Genomic DNA, 7,170 nt, shown 5'->3' with positions numbered 1-7,170 from the left:
GGGAGAGAGGCGAGGATAGATAGATAGATAGATAGATAGATAGATAGATAGCGAGATAGAGAGATAGATAGATATGGGAGGGAGAGAGGCAAGGATAGATAGATAGATAGATAGATAGATAGATAGATAGATAGATAGATAGATAGATAGATAGATATGGGAGGGAGAGAGGCAAAGATAGATAGATAGATAGATAGATAGATAGATAGATAGATATGAGAGGGAGGGAGAGAGGCGAGGATAGATAGATAGATAGATAGATAGATAGATAGATAGATAGATAGATAGATAGATAGATAGATATGGGAGGGAGAGAGGCAAGGATAGATAGATAGATAGATAGATAGATAGATAGATAGATAGATAGATATGGGAGGGAGGGAGGGATAGATATTATTATTATTATTATTATTATTATTATTATTATCATTATTATTATGATCCTTTATTTATATGGTGCCACAAGGGTTCCGCAGTGCCCAGATATATAGAGTACATACATAATCTAAACAGGAAAACAGCGATTTACAGTTGAAGACAATATAGGACAAATACAGGGTAAATAAACATAGCTACATCAGCAGACGACACTGAGATAAGTATCAGGTGGCAGAAAACAGCTGGATTTGGTGCAGTTGAAGATTATTAAAGTATGAAAAGGATAAGCACATGAGGGAAGAGGGCCCTACTCGTGAGACCTTACATTCTAAAGGGGAGGGGTAGACAGACTGGGGTGAATAGATAGATAGATAGATAGATAGATAGATAGATAGATAGATAGATAGATAGATAGATAGATAGATAGATATGGGAGGGAAGGATAGATAGATAGATAGATAGATAGATAGATAGATAGGTAGATAGATAGATAGATAGATAGATAGATATGGGAGGGAGGAATAGAGGCAAGGATAGATAGATAGATAGATAGATAGATAGATAGATAGATAGATAGATAGATAGATAGATAGATATGGGAGGGAGGGAGGCAAGGATAGATAGATAGATAGATAGATAGATAGATAGATAGATAGATAGATAGATAGATAGATAGATAGATATGAGAGGGAGGGAGAGAGGCAAGGATAGATAGATAGATAGATAGATAGATAGATAGATAGATAGATAGATAGATAGATAGATAGATATGGGAGGGAGGAATAGAGGCAAGGATAGATAGATAGATAGATAGATAGATAGATAGATAGATAGATAGATAGATAGATAGATAGATAGATAGATATGGGAAGGAGGGAGGGAGTGAGGCAAGGATAGATAGATAGATAGATAGATAGATAGATAGATAGATAGATAGATAGATAGATAGATAGATATGGGAGGGAGGAATAGAGGCAAGGATAGATAGATAGATAGATAGATAGATAGATAGATAGATAGATAGATAGATAGATAGATAGATAGATATGGGAGGGAGAGAGGCAAGGATAGATAGATAGATAGATAGATAGATAGATAGATAGATAGATATGGGAGGGAGGGATAGATATTATTATTATTATTATTATTATTATTAATAATAATATGATCCTTTATTTATATGGTGCCACAAGGGTTCCGCAGTGCCCAGATATATAGAGTACATACATAATCAAAACAGGAAATCAGCGATTTACAGTGGCAAACGCAGGATTTGCATGGGGGGGGGTTCCAGAACTGGGTGGAGCCAATCACGGGGGTGGGGACTGAGGTGACCCAGTATATGCTGGGTCCGTAAAACTAGTGTGTCTGTGTGTATGTATGTATATATATATATATATATATATATATTATATATATATATATATATATATATACATACACACACACACATATCTACACATATATATACCGTATATACGGGTGGTCTTCAGTATACCTTCTATCGGGATCCTGGCGCACAGTATACCGGCGCCGGAATCCCGACAGCCGGCATACCAACAGATTTTCTCCCTCGTGGTCCACGACCCCCCTGGAGGGAGAATAAATAGCGTGGCGTGCATAGCGCGCCACCGTGCCCGCAGCGTGGTGAGCGCAGCAAGCCCACAAGGGGCTCATTTGCGCTCGCCACGCTGTCGGTATGCCGGCGGTCGGGCTCCCGGCGCCGGTATGCTGGTCGCCGGGAGCCCGGCCGCCGGCATACCATACTATATACATACATACAGTACACGTATATATACACATGTATATATATCATGTGTGTGTGTGTGTGTTTATATGTATGTATGTATATACATGTGTATATATATGCATGCACATGGATATATACTGTATGTACTATAATTAAAATAAAGTAAACTTTTATTAAGCACTTACAAGTGCCACCAGGAAGACAGCAGGCTGCAGAGGACGCTAGACAGCCATTAATAATACTCATGCAGCCAAAAAAAAATATATATATTTTTTTTTTTTTGGTGGAGGGGGTTTCTGGGTGCTCGGAAACCCCTCCTGTGTGCTGTGCCGCCCTCCAGTGGTTGCCGCCCATAGGCAGCTGCCTAAAGCTGCCTAGTGGTAGCGCCGGCCCTGTGTATATTACATTTAAACCAATAGTGTACATTAGATGTAAACTAATAGTTTAATAATGCCTGGGTACTGTTTATAGTGCACCCTAATTGACAACTATTTTATAAAACTTTCTTGTAGTGGAACAAAACATCTTAAACAATCTTAAAATACACATAGAAAAATAAAATCTATAATCTATCTTGTCACATGCAAGAATAGCAGCCTCTGTGCTACTTACATACTGGGACAGGACTTATGGAGGACTGTGTGTGTGTGTGTGTGTGTGTGTGTGTGTGTGTGTGTGTGTGTGTGTGTGTTGCCTGCCTGGTTCTGCTGCTGCACAAGAGGGAGAGCTAGCGATGTCAGTGTGCTTCGGCCGGGGGGCCCTGACAGAGGGAGGCCCAGGGTACATTATCTCCTGTGCCTCCCTCTTAATCTGGCTATGCATGCATGATTTTACTCAGATACATGTGCATATGAAAAACATCACCCAACTGCATCTGACATCAACGTTACTTCCTACTCAGAAGCAGGCCCATGGTAGAACATACAAACTCCATATAGGTATTGCACTGGAATCCAAGAGTCCGGCACTGGGAGACTGCAGTAGATAACCGCAGCCCCAGTCCATTGATTAATTTGAAGTGCAACACATTACGGCCCAAATGCATTAAGCCTTAAAAAATGATACAGTGGAGACGGATAAAGAGTGATAAATGACCAGCCAATCAGATTACTAACTTTACACAGCCAGTTAGGAGCTGATTGGCTGGTCATTTATCACTTTTTATCTGTCTCCACTTTATCTCTTTTTAAGGCTTAATACATTTGGGACAAACTACCCCAGATGTAGAAAGATATTATTTTCAAAAATGTCTCTTCAGAGTTTTGTCTATATTGTTTATATAAATCCCAATTTGGGTGCAAAATAACCATCAGATCATGTTGTGTACAGAGAATTGTAATGATTATCTCTTGTCACCATTCATAGGAATACTGGTTTGCATCTTAATTGGAAGATAATTAGGGGTGTGTGAGGACAGACCAGCAAAGATCCATCATTTATGTCAGTCGTCAGTCAGATTTCTCCTCAGGGACTCGTAAATGGAATATCGACAGTTCTAATGATTTGACTTGCCACATAATAGGTGTGAGTTTAGAAGGAAAAGGACACCAAGGGTGAGGCTGCAGCATGAAGAGGACTAAAGGAGGCTGTAACGTGAAAAGGACTAAAGGAGGCTGTAGCGTGAAAAGGACTAAAGGAGGCTGTAGCGTGAAGGGGACTAAAGGAGTCTGCAGTGTGAAGAGGTCTAAAGGAGGCTGTAGCGGGAAGTCTCCAAAATGGCTCCTCCAGAGATGATGCTACATTCTCTTACCAAGATGGCTGCCAGTGCTATTACATCTTGTTACTGTGTATGAGTGGCATAGTGGGAGACATACATCTTCCCCTTGAGTTCTTGATGACTTCAGCTGTATTACACACATTGATGCTATGCCAGCGCCTGCTCCACTAAAGACAGCCATTGGCTGGGGATCTGTCAGGACCCCGCTCCGCTTCATACTCTACCGGTGTAACAGTGAGTATGGCTGCACTACTACTTGCTCAATAAACCACACGACATATGAAAGGAAGACATTGGAAAAGGTCGATAGATACAAAAGGTCGATAGGGTCAAAAGGTCGCATGACAATGGTCGACACAAAAATGGGCAACAACTTTTTTTGCATTTTTGGGGTTAGTGTGGATAGTTTTGGCATCTGGGACCAGCAATTGTTAAAAAATGTGTTCCCTCGTGGGCTCGCTTTGCTCGACACAAGATTACTAAAAAAAAATGTTAAATGTGTCAACCATATAAGTGTCGATCATATGAACCCTTTGACCTTTTGAACCTGTTGACCTTATTCCAGTGTCGACCTTTCATATATCGACTGTCGACCTTTTGAAAAGGTCCATGTTGACCTTTTGTCTGTTTACTATATGGGGTCAACTTAAAGCATGTCGACCAATAGTCCGGGTCCCCCAACATGCAACTTGGGAAAAAATACCCAAAGCGCACAGAGCATATAGTATTTAGAAGTGCCCCAGGTGAAGATATAAACACTAGAGCAGCGCTGAGTCATCATATTTGTCATATATAAAGACACAAGAGCTACAGCACCACCGAGTGAATCAAGCACAGTTTGTTTTTAAGCAAAAGAGTGTCACAGTAAACATTTTAATGCACAGAAGCTGCAGAAAAATGGCTGCAAGGAGCACACACGCAGGAATTACACCTACAGTATAATGGGGTTCAATAAATGAAAAACATGGAAATTTGCCTTGGAAATGTAACTGAAGTGGTAAAGATTGTGGAAAGTACCAGTAGCTCCTGGTGAAAGGCCAAGCCCAGATGATGTAGAGAAATGTAGGCATTAAAAGTACAAAAGACCCCAAGATTTGTGTCAGTGACAGCAATCCAAAACGTAAGGGCGAGAGACTGTTGCTGAGGCCTACGTAGACAGTGAGAGGAGTCTTACTGATGTTCTAGTTAGGGGAGCCAATCCCAAAATCGGGATCGTCGAGAGCCCAGGATTTTGGCCTAAAATTGTCACAGATTGAATCCAGGGATTGGAGCTTCCAATCCTGGGATTTTGGGATTAGTCTGTGCATGCACAGTTTTAATGCCTGGCATCGTGACATGATGTTAAAGGTTACATTGCGCAGCCCAATGCCAGCCGCACCGCCCACCCACGCTTCACAGATGAGGATCCATTCTCAATCATCTGCCCACCCACCCACAACCCCCCGCCAGATTCGGCGCTCGCACACCCAACACTCAAAACTGCAGCTCAATGCAAGCACGCCCGCACCACGGGTGCAATATATACACTTTTTTTTTTTTTACCAATCCCTTTTATCCTGGGAATGCCAGGATTGAGTGTTTTTTAATCCCGAATCCCTGGATTGAGAATACGGCCCGGGATTGTCCCCCCTAGTTCTAGTCAAGAAGGCCAAACCAAAGTTTTGGATATATTGATGATTTTTTACGTGTCTAACCTTAACCTTTCTTACAGGTTGCTACATGAAAGCTTCAGTTGTGAGTTTGTACAACATGAGAAGTTCGTAAAGAGTGAGGGTGCTAGAAGTGGAGAGTGCTACTGCAAAGTCTCCAATATGGCTCCTTCGAGGATTTATTCCCTTACCAAAAATGGCGACCACTACTATTAATGTGCATACACAGCGCCATCTTGTTAGTGTGCATGAGTGACATCTACTCCTTAGCTCCTTATGTCTGCAATGGTATTACTTGTGACTACTGTAGTTCCTGTACCTGTGCAGCTACTGCATACAAGGGAAACTGATCTGTCTAAGCTCTGCTACGAGCTCCACTTCATGCTCTTCAACTAGTGTAACAGTGAGTACAGCTGCGCTATCACTTGCTCAATAAACCACACTATTTATTATTTATTTATTTATTAACAGTTTCTTATATAGCGCAGCAAATTCCGTTGCGCTTTACAATTGGAAATAGCAATGATATAACAAACTGGGTGATAACAAACAGTCATAGAGGTAGGAAGGCCCTGCTCGCAAGCTTACAATCGAATTGATGAGCGGGTTCGGTTCCTCGGGATCCGAACCCCCCCGAACTTCACCCATTTTAAACGGTTCCGAGGCAGACTCGGATCTTCCCGCTTTGCTCGGTTAGCCCGAGCACGCCCGAACGTCATCATCCCGCTGTCGGATTCTCGCGAGATTCGTATTCTATATAAGGAGCCGTGCGTCGCCGCCATTTTCACTCGTGCAGCGTTCTCTCAGTTTCTGTGTTCAGTGTGCTGCAAATATCTGTGCTCAGTGTGCTGCAAATATCTGTGCTCAGTGTGCTGCAAATATCTGTGCTCAGTGTGCTGGAAATATCTACGTTCTCTGCCTGAAAAACGCTCCATATCTGTGCTGCATTGTAATATATAGTAGGAGGACAGTGCAGAATTTTGCTGTGACCACCAGTATATATATAGCAGTATGGTACAGTAGTCCACTGCTCTACCTACCTCTGTGTCGTCAAGTATACTATGCATCCATACCTGTGCTGCATTTTAGTTGTGCACAGTATATAGTAGGAGGGGACAGTGCAGAATGTTGCTGTGACCACCAGTATATATATAGCAGTACGGTACAGTATGTCACTGCTCTACCTACCTCTGTGTCGTCAAGTATACTATGCATCCATACCTGTGCTGCATTTTAGTTGTGCGCAGTATATAGTAGGAGGGGACAGTGCAGAATGTTGCTGTGACCACCAGTATATATATAGCAGTACGGTACAGTAGTCCACTGCTCTACCTACCTCTGTGTCGTCAAGTATACTATGCATCCATACCTGTGCTGCATTTTAGTTGTGCGCAGTATATAGTAGGAGGGGACAGTGCAGAATGTTGCTGTGACCACCAGTATATATATAGCAGTACGGTACAGTAGTCCACTGCTCTACCTACCTCTGTGTCGTCAAGTATACTATGCATCCATACCTGTGCTGCATTTTAGTTGTGCGCAGTATATAGTAGGAGGGGACAGTGCAGAATGTTGCTGTGACCACCAGTATATATATAGCAGCACGGTACAGTAGTCCACTGCTCTACCTACATCTGTGTCGACAAGTATACTATGCATTCATACCTGTGCTGCAT

This window comes from Pseudophryne corroboree, chromosome 1 (genome assembly GCF_028390025.1).
Source record: "Pseudophryne corroboree isolate aPseCor3 chromosome 1, aPseCor3.hap2, whole genome shotgun sequence".
In the NCBI taxonomy this organism is placed as follows: Eukaryota; Metazoa; Chordata; class Amphibia; order Anura; family Myobatrachidae; genus Pseudophryne; species Pseudophryne corroboree.
The sequence above is the reverse complement of the archived record's forward strand: the minus strand, read 5'-3'. Positions refer to the sequence as shown.